Source organism: Podarcis gaigeae (genome assembly GCF_964106915.1).
Source record: "Podarcis gaigeae genome assembly, chromosome: 15".
NCBI classification, from domain to species: Eukaryota; Metazoa; Chordata; class Lepidosauria; order Squamata; family Lacertidae; genus Podarcis; species Podarcis gaigeae.
The window spans coordinates 13,311,512-13,325,581 of record NC_139692.1 but is presented as its reverse complement, the minus strand read 5'-3'; the positions used below and the strand labels follow the sequence as shown (position 1 = coordinate 13,325,581).

Below are 14,070 nucleotides of genomic sequence, written 5' to 3'. Positions count from 1 at the left end.
TGTAGTCCTAACATTTGAAAGTAAGATTTTATTTCCAACACAATTTTTATTCTGAGAAGTTGGCATTCTCTGTTCATGATCTGCAAACATTGATCTTCTCTATTTCTGTTTAGTAAAATTATCTAGTTTGTGATGTTTACAAAATTCTTTTCAGCTATGCAGAACATTGGCTGTGACGTACTCCCTCTGCTGGTCAGCTGCAAAGGCAGCACTATTTGGGAATACAGTACCTGTTCAGAAAACTTTAGAGTAGTAGACACTTTTCATGTTTGATAGTACAACAGCTATAACTTTAGGGAAACAAAGAAAACAGTAATTTGGGAGTCATGCAAGCACTACTATCTGTTAGAATGTAAATTCAAGATTATTGATTTCAGCTTTCTCTTTTAGAATGGGTTCACCAAAGCACGATTTGCACACACATGCATTTCTTATCAAAGTACAAAAAATATATGCACTGTATTCTGTACATTAGAAGATTAAAGCTTTTAAAAACTAGATGGGCAGTCAGTCCATGTCAAGCTATTGGCACAATAAAACTATGCATTGAAAACCACAGAAACAAGTTCGGATAGTGACTTGAAGAAAGGGCACAGTTTTTAAAATGTAATGCTATCTTAGCATTGCAGCCAAGTCTGTTCTTTTAACGTAAAGTAAACTATCTTAAAGTAGCCTGGGGCATTTTATATAGTACTGATGTCTGCCTTAGAAATGTGTCATGAGTATTCCAATCTATATTTTGTGTGGTAACTGATGTAGCATTTGCTTTATGATGCCAGTTTTTGATGGTTTATTATGCTCAAGAACTTCAGCAAAACGTATCAGTAAATAGCAGGTAACTTTCTCTGTCTCTACTGAAAATGGTTTTTCTTGCTACCTGTAGGGTTTTACATGAGTCTACTGTCTACAGCAGTCTTGATGAATCTTCCCCAACCTAGTGCTCTCCATATGTTTTAGACAACTCCAGCTGGCTGAGGCTGATGGGAATTAAGTCCAACAACATCTGGCGGGCAACAGGTTGGGGACGGCTGACATTAAGGTTTTAGAAATTAGTGGCCACTGAGAGAACAGCATGCTGGATTAGATGGACCTTTGGTCTGATCCAGCAGGGATGCTTGTATGTTTGTATCCACAGAAAAGTAGGTGGCAAGTGGCAAAGCAGGGGATTGGTGTAAGTAAGCTGTACAGAGAGTGTGTGGAAGACAACTGTTCTGAAAATTCAGGGGTGGAGTCTAGCTAATCTGCTGGGCATTGAGGATGCATGTGAGGCAGAGATGCACAGTGCACTGAGGGTTTACGTACCTCACTGCTTCAACAGTGGGGTTGTGATTTTATGACAAGTCCATTGAGATCTGGGCATTTCTAAGGCAGTCATAACCAGGCAGGAAATGTATGTGATCTTAGACGTGAGGAAGCAGCAGGTTGTGGGTTCTGATTCTGCAAGTTTGTTGAGTGTGAGGGAAGAGAAGTGGTGATCGTCATCCCTGTCTTCCTACCTGAGCCCTTTGTTGGCAGTATAGGCAGTGAACATACTCTCCTCACCCCTCACAGCATATATGCAGGAAGCATGATGTTGGCACAAGAGAAAGCATGATGCAGTCAGCTGACATATCAGTAAGGGAGGGTGATGGAATAAGTTGGGCAGACAGATATGGGAGATAAACATGGATGATGGAGACTATGTATCAGGAAAAGTGAGGAGAAATTTTCTCTCAGTCTACTATTTAGTAACTGGGCACATTTGTGTATTCTGTACCAGCCAATGCATTGGGTGTGGCCCTCTAGGGTCCTAAATTGAACTATTAGAAAAATAAGTCTTGGAATCCAGTGTCAGCCTCCTGATCGTGCTCCCTGTGAGGGCATGTTAGAGGAGGTGAGGTGAGCAGCCTCTTCCTGCCTATGGATCTTCTTTCTTCCAGCATTCTATGAAACCCTGTCCTGTACTGGACAGATATGGAGAAGGTGTCAGAACACCACTTTTTTGCCCCTTATACCTCCCAGCTAAGACTATTCCAACCCATCATCCATTACAACTATATTTTGCAGTTTGGCAGTAGGCATGTCTTGATTCACCGGCAGTCCCCCTAACCTGAATCAGCTGCTCACCATTGCCAGCAGCCCACATAACAGAGGCACAAACGCAAGGATCAGACACTGCAACAAGCCCAGATACAGATGCAATAAAATAGATATTAAAGGACCTAATAATGTTAACCACAATATCAAGGGTTTATTCACCTGCTTGTCTTCCAATATGACATACAGCATCATCTGCCAGTAACGGCCTTCTGCATTCTATACAGCAAAGGGCAAACAGGTCAGTAGCCTTTATGCAAAGAAAGAGAGAGAAAACACAAATATTACAACAAAAAGGACCATATCCCATTGGAGAACATTTCACCACCAGAGAATACTCTGTTACTGACCTTAAGTTGACCGTTCTTGAACAAAGAGAGGTGTTGATTGCAATGCCAGGATGTGTATGTTACTGTTCACAAAGCAATGTTGCTCATTGGAATTCTTTTACATACAGTTAAGTGTTAATACATTTTTCACCATCTGCATTTCTTACATTTCATTTTCTGCTCATCTGACAGCTAATGTTTTGTCTCTTTCTCTATAGTCATGTGTACTATATTGTAGTTACTCATTCAGCATCATATTCCATACATCTGATAAAGTGGACTTTAGTCCTTGAAAGCATGTGCCATAATAAATTAATTTTAAAGATGCCGCAAGACTTTGTTTTTTGCCTATGTTCTAAATAAAACAATCTAAATAAAATGTTCTAAATATAACAATCAAGTTGTTGCTTGAATACCTGAGGCTACAATATTAGAAATTATTAAAAAGCAAATAATCACAAATCCTTAATTTAATTCTTCAAATCCCCATTTAGAATCACAGAAGTTATAAAGCATTTGACTGCTGGTGCAAGACTTGCCTACCAGTAAGTGGATTTATTTCTGGCATTATATCACATAAATCAGGGGCTGTACAAACAATGTTGATACCATGTAAATTGTAGAATAGCTGTAGCCTTCAATCCAAGAAATCTTTCTAATAAGACTGCTGCATTGTTGAAGGAATACTGAAATGATACTGTTGTAAATCTGCTGTTCTATGATCTGATGAAGCTGTTGAGATACATTTTGGAACATTAAAGCTTGATTTCCTCATGGAATCTTCTGCTGAATTACCTGGAAATTTGCATTGGGTTTTGGTTTCCCAAAACCTGAAAGAATTACAGGAGGTTAAAAAGTGTGGCCCACCACTTCATTTGAATCTAGTATATATTCCAACAAAATGCAAGCAAGACTGAGTTTGGTGAAAATGTCAGTGAAGTATAGAATAAATAACATGAAGTCAAAACTTAACAGTTGCTCCTTTCTTACTCTGTATTGAGTCAGATTTAATTCGTCTCTACCATATGCTGGTTGAAATTCTGTGGAACTCATGTTTGCTTTGTGTTCCCATTCATGGGACTTGTATTTTCCCTGTGGCCATGAATTCAGTGAATTCTAATTACCTATGATGTAAGACAGTAGTAGATGACTGGGTGGCTATAAATTGTAGCTGCAGGTGTGGATTTAATAGATATATGTTCCTTTTATGGATCACAAATAGTATCTATAGTACAAGTTGCAACAGAAAATAAGACTTGATAAGCTGGCTTACTTTTGGCCTGTATTTTATAGAGTTGCCATAGTTTCTTGACAATGTCAGTGAAGTACAGTTGAAAATTAAGTTATTAGTTATTTTAGAGTAGAGTTCAGATACCTTTGCACAAGTGCTTAATGACTGGTGGATACTTAATAGCAGAACATAATCATTCTTTAGCCAAAATGGATGCTAAACAGTGGTGTAATGGTTAGAGTGTTGCATCAGGACCTGGGAGAGCAGGGTTTGAATCCCTACTCAGACATGAAACTCACTGGATGATCTACCTTAGCCTAACCTACCTCACAGGATTGTTGTGAGGATGATATGGGGGGGGGGGGAGAGAACCATGTACACCACCTTGAGATCCTTGGAAGATAAAGGTGGTATATAAATGTAAGCAATAATAATAAATAATAATAACCCTGATGGATATGTTCTGCCTCCAAAGTTGGAAACCACAGGAGGGGAAAGTGATGTTGTGCTCAGATCCTGCTTGTGGGTTTTCCATACACATCTGGTTGGTCAGTGTGAGAACAGGCTGCTGAAGTAGATGGGCCACTGGCCTGATCCAGCAGTCTCTCTTTACATTCTTATGTGTGTGTATCTTCCTGTCATTTAAGTTATGGAATTTCCCAAAAGAACAGTGTTGAAGCATCTGAGCATTGTGATGGAATGAAATGTCAGGTCTCTACACTTGTTCTCTAGGTCTTCCTTCATCATATCTACTCTTTTTCTACTCTTTCAAACCTAATTAATAGGTCTTCAGGCCTCTACGTTGGCTCATCTTATTTTCTCTCCATGCGATTGAATTTGAGACTACTTGAGAGATCGTATTTGGATTCAAACCTAGTTCTTGTTGTACACGTTAGTAGCTTTCTTTCTTTTTGAATGCAAAGTATCTAACTACTGATTGCTTACACTAGTGAATAGAGTATGACACTGTAAAGCTAAAAGAATTTCCTTACTGAAAATGCACCAACAGTCTTCTTGGGTTTCTTCTTCTATACAGGCAACTCTCCACTTACGCAGGGGTTACGCTCCAGGGACAGCGCATAAAGCCAAAATCGCATATAGTCAAAACACATTGGGTTGAGTGGGTGTGTAAGATTGCCAAAGCCTTTCCATTTCCGTCCACTCATTTATTTTTAGCCAAGCACATAAAGCTGGATGTGTGCAAGTTAAATGCACACAAGTTGCAAGTTACCTGTGCTGCCGTGCTTGATTTGCTTTATTGAGATGTGTGGACTCTTACTGGGTAGTTTATGCACTTCTGGCATGGCATACCTTGTGTGTTCTACTCCATTCTTGTGACATACTTTAGTCAGAATGTTTTGGAATGTGGAATAATATACAGAGAATCATGCTTCTAGGTCAGAGGGTAGATGGCTCTATTATATCTCTAGGCCGCATCTGTATTCCATGTGCAAGTTCCATTAGACTGTCATTGGCTATACCTAAGAACCAGATGTGTTCGACATGGTTTAGTGTGCATTACATAGTCAGGGCCATATGCATGCCAAGTTTTAGAACAAAGCTGCTTTTTTGTGTGTCTCGTTATAACAATTGAATAATTAAAACAGTTGAAATCCTGCCCTACCCTATTCCTTCTATAGCTTGCAGATGTGTAATTTAGTTGACCTATGAGTTGAGTTCAAGAATGAAAATTTATAGACCTCAAGGCAAAATGTAAAAGGCTTACCATTTGAAGTGTGGCTCAGATAAATGGGTGGTGGCCGCTATGTAGCTTCGAAACATGTACAGCTTTTTGGTTTTTCAGAGGAGAAAAGTATTTCTCTCTAGGCATCACACCATGATTAGAATTTCTTACACAGCTGTGTAATCATGTTGGCAACATGTCAGCAAAATGTGTACAGTTTTTTTAGCTATGTTACCCACAGAGTCTTACAATGATGAGTTGCCCAACTTTTCTTAGCCTTTATAGTTTCCAAGAATTAAACTGTAATAGAAATGTTGAAAAGTCAGGAGCAAGGAAATACATTAAAATATGTATTCATTGGTCGGTGGTCATAATCAATGGCTATAATTTCTAAGTTAAATCAATATTTTGTTAAGGGTTGCAAAAAACTCTTCAAAGTTTTCTGTTACCATTCTGTATGGCATAAAGAAAGAAAGTCTCAAAATGGGACTGGAAAAATGTAGTGAACTCTAATAAAAGAGTCAATGGACAATTTACTACATTATTTTATTGAAACGTTCCTTGGGGGTGTAAATTTAGTTTAAGATGAATTATAATGCCTCTGAGGAGGTTTTATATTGATACTCATTGGACAGTTTACTGTTTTACTTGAGTTCTCTCCTTTACCCTGTACTATTTTGAGGTTTCCCTCTTTCTCTGCTCTTTTGCATTTGGTTCTGTCCTCCTGTATTTAGTGTTGTAGCAGTTGTTTGTAGCCTTCTGCTCTTGAGCTATAATAAGCCTGGTTCATGTTGCAAGACACAAGATTTTCATAGTGACTTTCAATTTCAGTAGTAGATGGATTTATGTGAATTTAATACTTGCAGAAATAAGCCACCATTGTATTTTGTTTCACAGTAACTTGACCACAGAGAATTTGTCTCAGGATTGTAGCTTTGAGACTTGCGTTGGGTAAAAGATTCCTGCATTGCAGGGGGTTGGACTAGGTGTCCCACATGGTCCCTTCCAACTCTAGAGTTCTATGATTCTAAGTTTCTGTGAAATAAACTCCCTGGAAAAGTTCAAGAGTTCCTTCAAATGGTTGTGGTGTTTGATGAAACATGAAATGGTGCTTTGTGGCAAGTTGGCATATTTTTGTTCCTACTAGCTCATGCTGAAACTTGACTCGAAAAACAAAACACCCTAGTCTAGTCATAGTGAATCAGTGGAACACTTTACCTGTTGCTTTAAATTAAACCTTTTTCCAGGAAAGTGTTGTGACTTGTAGAATCTAGAAAAAAAATTTACTAGTGCACATCTGTGATTCAAGGTTGTAAAAAGTGCTTGGTACACCCTTTATCTCTAGAGTTTGGTTTATCTTTAGTGCCTGACTCTGTTTTTAATTTAAATTTATATTTACCACTTTGAGAACTGAAGGTTCTCAAAGTGGTAAATATTAATATACTATTAAAATCAAACAAGGTTAGGAATGAAGTTACAGCAACAAAGTAAGCTTTAAAGCAACATATGGTCACCATCAGAGCACTAGTAGGAGGGACAGATAATCACAATAGCAAAGGCATGAAAAAAAATAGCAGTTTTTTTTTTTTACAAGATGTTGAAATGCCAATAAAGAGTGGGACCAACAAGTGTCTTGGGGTTGGGAGTCACATAATCAGAGCAGTACACCTTGATACGTATGATTACTACATGCACAGTGATTTCCAAATTTGGGGCAGGGTGGACAATATCATATTTGTAATATGTATAAATGGAGTGTTGACTGCTTGATTCCTTCCTTGTTTTAGAACAGCGAAATAAACTTGGAAGCGAGTTTGTTGCTCATCAACTTTAATTCAGAGCATAAATGAAGGCATAACGTTGTTGCTGGGTTATATAGATATCTCACGTTTAACAAATGAAAATAGGCATATTTGTTCCTGAACAGGGATAGCATAACCACTATAGTCCATGCATTTGTAATTTCTAGGCTAGATACTACAATGTGCTCTATGTGGGGCTGCCCTTGGGTCTTGTGTGGAAGCTCCAGCTGGGGATATGGCTGACAGCATGTGACAACATAATTAAAACATTAGCATTGCTGCCAATCTGCTACTAAGTCAGGTTCTTGGTCCTTGTATTAATTTATCTTAGGGACCACCTGTACCCTTACATTCCAGACTGAACCCTGAGATAATCTGCAGTGGCATCATTAGTTGTTTCCTAAGTGGACGAGGCTCATTTGATAGTAACAAGAAGCCTTTTGTGTCCCTGGAATACTTGTGGAATACACTACCAGTAGAGGTACCTTCTTTTTCAGCTTTTAAATCAGGGGTAGGCAACCTAAGACCGGATGTGGCCCAATTGCCTTCTCAATCCGGCCTGTGGACGGTCCAGGAATCAGCGTGTTTTTACATGAGTAGAATGTAATTTGTTTAAATGTTATTTAAAATGCATCTCTGGGTTATTTGTGGGGCATAGGAATTCGTTCATCCCCCCAAAAAATGTTGTCTGGCGCCCCACAAGGTCTGAGGGACAGTGGACCGGCCCACACGGCTGAAAAAGGTTGCTGACCCCTGTTTTAAATGCTTGCTGATTTTTTTTTCTATTCCATGAGGCTTATGCTGGCAGTTACACATACATATTTCTGTAATTGTTCACTGTTGTTGTTTTTTACTGTAATTTTGTGCATTTTTATGTATAACTGTTGTAAACCAGTGTGATACTTTTTTTTAAAGAATAGCGGTATACAAATGTTTACAATTAAAGCATTTCATATTTGTGTTGCACACAAGCCATCTAGCTGCCCAAGGTGAGCAGGTTCAAATGCCTGCATAACTCTGGGATCTCTCTGCATGACTTTAGCAAGTCACTTTCTTTCTGTCTCACTTATCTCTCAGGTAGTACTTGTGCGCACAGTAGCATAAAGCTTGCTTAAACATATGTTCTTAATGTTTGCGTTCCGAGTGTTACAGTGACCTACAGCAGATGGTATTGGATTTTGATGAGGAAATTTTCCACATTCCTGCCTTTCCATATCATTTTGAAAAGGCATTCATTTAATCCCCTTCCCCCTTGTGGCCCGTGGAGATTTGTATTCATCTGGTTGCCTTTTCTGTGTCAAGTGTCCATATTTATCATGAATAATATAAGGGATATCACACACCTCAGATTTAGTTGCTGTACCTAACTCCACCCTTTCTGCTCTTGGAATGTAAAATGACCCAAATCCAGAAGGGAGTAAGATGTGCATAGCCAGACAACAGACAACCCAGTTGCTGTCAGCCCATTGAACTTAGTGAGACTTACTTCTGAGTGGACATGCATATACTTGTCTGTTCAGATTTAAACCATCCTATATTAATTTATTTTAGGAAGATGAGAGAGGGATAATAAACCAATTAGTTAATTTGTCGCTGTTACTAAACATACCTATAATAAATTTATTAATTAACTGGGTTTTCATAAAAGCTTATGACTGCAGCCTGCATTGAAACTACCACTTTTTATACTTTCTTATTTATTGATTTCACTGCAGAGTTTGAAATGCCCATTGTTCTAGGCACATTTTGCAACAGGGAATTTCATTTGCGCAAGCAGTTTCTGAGCTCTGGGCGCAGTACTGCGCCAAAGATTTCAGATTAAAACTTCATAGTGGAAGGAAAGGAGGACCTTTTTTTGCCTCCCCACTTCCAGCTACTCTCTGAAGACTGGAGAAGAGACCCTCTTAAGAACATTAGGGGGGTTGTTGCGCTCATAACCTAGATTTAAGGTGCCATTTAGCTCCTAGCTTTCATATCTCAGTTTCTAACACTGTTACACTGATACGCAGTACTAGCTTTCTTCCAAGGCATTCCAATGTTATTTGCATTTTTAAAATACTAAAACAAACATACAGCTCTTAATTTGCCCCAAGCAAGGTGTTGGAAGAGCTACCCTAACAGTAATAGATGAAAGATGGCAGTTGTGGAAAAAGACAGCAGGCTTGAGGACTGTCTTCTGTTTGGTCTAGCAATTTTAGAACAATTTAAAAAAAAAATTCTTAATTGCCATTCTATTTGCTTACTAAAGATGACATACAATAATAAGAAAGAAGGCAAAGTTAGGCAGGCTGATACACAAGTAAAATATGGCAATTTCTCCACTAGTTTCGTAATATCTTCATTGGGACAATCCAAAATGTCACAAAAGTGTAGCATACTTTTGAATTCCCCTGAACTCAGCATACAAATAAGATGTTTACACAGAGATGAGACCAAGAGGTCAGCTTGTAGACTCAGTTACAAGATGGAGACTGCAGGCTAAATAAGTCCCTCCCAGGTGCTTCAGATATCAGGTTACACACCTAGGATTCTGGAATAAATAAGCGATGCCATCTCCAAATTTCTGATAAATTAAAGCCTGGCTTGTAACATATCTGTATCAAAAATAATGAATAACAAAAAATTCTCCTGAAATGGTTAAAAATGTTAAACTTTTGAAATAATAATATGATTCTAAAGTTTAATTCAAATTAGCTTGTTACACACATTGTATTTTTGTCCTAAATTTAGAAAATTTAGGTTTGTGCACACATATCCTGCCTTCATTCTTGGTTTGAAAAACTTCTGGTAAATTATTTGTTCCATTCAGTATCATAGATTTGTGAAAGGCTAGTACAAATATTGAAAATGCAAATTTAGTTGAAGGACTAAACCTTGGAAACCAACAGACTAACTTCTCTCTTCCCAAAGTACTTCTAGATCTGACTTTTCAAATCACTTTTGCAAGTTTCTCGTCCGCAGGCATGTTGGAGGCCTGACTTCTTTTAATCTAGTAATACACAAAAATATAAGTTGTAGTTCCTGCCTTTTACATTAGGTTGTGACTAAATCAAAACATTATTTGAGCTGAATCCCTTCTTTTCTGAATGTAATTAGGAACACACTGATTCTTATTGCAGCTGGCAGCCTCTCACTATTGCCTTTTTCTTCATGTGACCCCCATGGTCTCGATGACCTTTCCTGGGGTTAGTCATAGGCCTTTTTCATTGTGATGGGCTAGAAGTGACTCATGTGGAGTTGATTATTTCCTTGCTTGTCTGGTCTTTTTGGTGCCATAACTTCAAGTCATTTCCATTTTCTTCTCTGTTTTTGGCTGACCACAGTGAAAGGAAATGCTTTTGCTGGCGACAGGATCAGTTTACATGCTTGGCCGACTTGATTGAGCCTGTGAAAAGGTGGGGGCGTAGGGTAACAAACCCCAAAGGTGCTATATTTCCTAGGTATAATTTGGTAGTTGGTAGTGTCTATTAAACATCTAAAATCTGCTTAAATTTACATTTCCCTGATTTTCCAGTCTCCCTTTCAACGTTTAATGCCCAGCAACTTTTTAAAAATCCCAAACCCACATCCCTGTGTGAGAGAATGTATTAGTGTCAATTGTACATGAATGTGCATTGAGAGATTTTACAGTTCTCAAAAGAGTGAAGAAATGAACCCCGGTGGTTAGCAGTTAAAATTGATGGGCAGCAAGTCAGTTGCTACTAGCTGATGTTTAACCACTCCTTGTAAACAAATAAGGCCTAGTGAATTGCATATGCCAGCTGTTACACTAGTATTCCTGAGGTCTGACGAAACAGCATGAAAACTGTGATCAAAGGCTTTGAGAATCACGGAGGAGCCAGTGACTAAGGAAATGCCACTGACTAAGGAAATACCTTTCTCTAAATAATGTAGACGTCTCTACTTTTGCTTTTAAGGTGGCTCAGTGTGAAACTTAATAATCAATTTTCACTTAAAAACGTGTGCTGTTCCTGACAAGATGTTGTGGAATCTAAATGGGTTTTCATTGATGCAAGGGGGGCAGTGTGACATAATGTTTCTTCACACAATGTTATGTACAGATTAAGATCATACAAAACTCTGAAATTGCAACAGAATGAAATAAGCAACTTTCATAAGTTGAAATTTCTCTGTCGCACAAAATTTTAAAATCCTCCATTTTTCAAAGGCATTGACTTGCACTGGTTGTGTCATTTGCTGCCTCTTTCAGTTCTCCATCCCTCACTTCCGTAATATGTAGATAGTACTGACATACATTCATGGATTTTTAAAGTATTATGACAAGAAAAAATGTACCTGAAGTGTGTTGAACACTGTTGAGCGCCATATAGGTGGATTATTATTCATTCAGTTAATATCCTCAAAGGGCAAAGAAGCTTTGTTGTAATTCATCTAAAGCAAATTAGCCACTTTATCAAAAGCTCATTTTAGAGCTTAGGTAACAAAAGCAATATTGTCTGGCTTCTAGGAATGGAATCATGATCTTACTAATTTTTGAATTGTTTTGAAAACTTGGTGCTAGATATATAGATGGTACAAAACAATGTATTAATCATGTGCACAAAATGATCTGAAAATATTTGCTAGGATTGTAATGTTAACTGCAGAATTTCCTGCAAATATCTCTAAAAATATTGTTCACTCATTTGAAATTCTGAACGAAAGCTAAATATAAATAGTGATGATTCGATTCTGCAGTTCAGAATTTTGTTCACTATGGACAGTTAACATAATAAATAAGGAATAAGTACGGTAATGATCCAGGTTTTGTAATATTAGAAATTGTGATTAATGTCCAAAATAATATTCTGTGACTGAAATAAGTGTAACATCTCATGCTGCCTCTTTCTTGAAGATTTACAGCTTGTACAGATGAGCAGACTTCAATCTGTAGACTCATTAAATCTTGACCTCTTGAAATGACCAATAGAGAGATCAGTGATGACAAATGAAAGGACACCTGTCACTTAACAAAGTTGTTGGCCTTTCCTTTCAGCTTCAGGCTGAGTTTCGGTACTGTGGTTACCCTGGTAGATGACCTATGCTGTTGTAGAGATCTGGATACCATGAATGTTGATTACCCCCCCTCCAATCTTTCAGTTGAATTTGATACCATTGAGTATGGATGTTGATGGGAGGTTCAAGAAGGTGAACCTGTGGAACTGTTCTTAGCAGCTTACTTGTTGTAGGGTCCTTCCAGGATCCACACTGTCTCCAGGGTGATAATATTTACAGTACAAGAATCATCAGAGTGAGATCAGCCCCAATAAGCCTATGGTACACATTTCCGTTTATGTCTTCCATCTTAATGATATGATTCTTCAGCTTTACTGGGCAGTTGCCTAGGGTCAATAATGCACTGATTAAATCCAGTCAAGTTGCTCATAGTCAATATTTCTCTGAAATGAAGTGAGACGAGTAACTATCAGGGACATAGGGACCATGACCTACGGGCTGAGGTCCCTTTAGCCCCCCGCCCCTATAAAATATTTGAGGGAGGCGGGCCCCTGAAGGTTGATTGGAATTGCCATTCAAATGGTGTGCATGTGCCATGTCATGTGATCAATTATGCAGGGTGGGGCTTACCTGGCCCCCCTCAATATTTTATTCAAGTTGGCACTTGTGATCAGGGAGGGTGTCTTTTTAGTAGAGGCAACTCAGGTAGGGAGCTCTTCCCAGGGATGTGTATGTGTGGTGTCAGGGTTGTGGTCTTTTCAGTACAGTGTGAAGACTTTGCTGCTTATTAAGCTTAATGGCAATTAATATTGATTGGTCAGACTATCTACATATTTTGACTTTTAAGCTTAATGGCAATTAATATTGATTGGTCAGACTATCTACATATTTTGACTTTTAAAAAACAAAATATTGAACTTGTTAGGATTCACCTGCTTATCTCTCATTATGATATATGAGGGACTCCATTCTCCTGTACAGACTTGCAGTTACTGCAGTATAGTCACTCACTGCAGTTTGCAGATGGAACCCTCCTGATTTTACCATGAACCACAGAGATCCAATTGCTGGTTGTGCAAGGAAATCCTTCTCCTTTGTGGCACCTACCACATGAAATGCTCTTCCCACTGAAATCAGGGAAATACCAACCTTGGGGTGTTTCTGCCACTGATTTAAAGACATATCTTTTCATCTTTTCCCTGACCCTTAATATTACTAATACTGGTCATTGGTATGATTGTACTGATTATTTTTATTGGATTTGTTGCATTTTATTATTGTGAGCTGCTTTGGTATTTCTTTCTGTAAATGAAAAGTGGAATAGAAATCTTTTAATAAACAAACTGAAAAATCTACCCTCAGTGCCCTTCTGCATTCTACAGAGGAAAAGCCCATCTCTGTGCAAAAGAATAAGTGAAGACAAATCTGACAGCAGAAATAACAGTATTCAAAAGCCATGGGGGGGATATTTCTGTAAATGACCTCAGAGTGCCCATCCTAAAGCAAAGGGACTTCAGAGGCAGATTAGCTTTCCAGTGCCAGAATTTCTGTCATCAAGTACACTTTGTGAATTACCACTGTCAAGTATGTAATGATCACTGTCTATTTTTTTCTGCATTTCATTTTCCTTTGACCTTAGTTTTTACAGTCCCTCTCAATGGGGTATATGCGTGTAAATATGTGTGTATCTACCTGTAACTTGGAGTAACACTTCATATGTTTGATGAGGTGGACTAAAGACAACAAATACTTATGCCAGAACCACAAAAGACTAACACAGCTGTTACTTAGGAAATGGTTAGAATTCTACTGATGTTTGATATTGCTTTGTTTGTAAGCTGCCTCATAGACCAAATGGTAGAAAGGCAGAATATTTTGCTGCCCTCAAAAATAGAACTGCTTTTGTAAATAAATACCGTGCCAAAATGTAGTTCATGATGAGTGCTTAGCTGCCCTGATTGAGATGATGCTTAAATCAGAAGCCCTTTGTTT

The 14,070-nt window shown here is 38.3% G+C and overlaps 1 protein-coding gene and 1 long non-coding RNA gene across 5 annotated transcripts in view; one reads left to right on the top strand and one right to left on the bottom strand.

Moving 5' to 3' along the window:
- CDON (cell adhesion associated, oncogene regulated) overlaps positions 1–14,070 on the top strand; it is a 116,048-nt gene that overhangs the window by 62,538 nt on the left and 39,440 nt on the right. The gene's annotated exons all lie outside the window — the stretch shown is intronic.
- LOC310832239 lies at positions 2,211–6,280 on the bottom strand. The gene is made up of 2 exons (XR_014558188.1): positions 4,868–6,280; positions 2,211–2,326 (listed from the first exon to the last, which is right to left on the bottom strand). It is a non-coding gene; the product is annotated as an uncharacterized lncRNA (long non-coding RNA).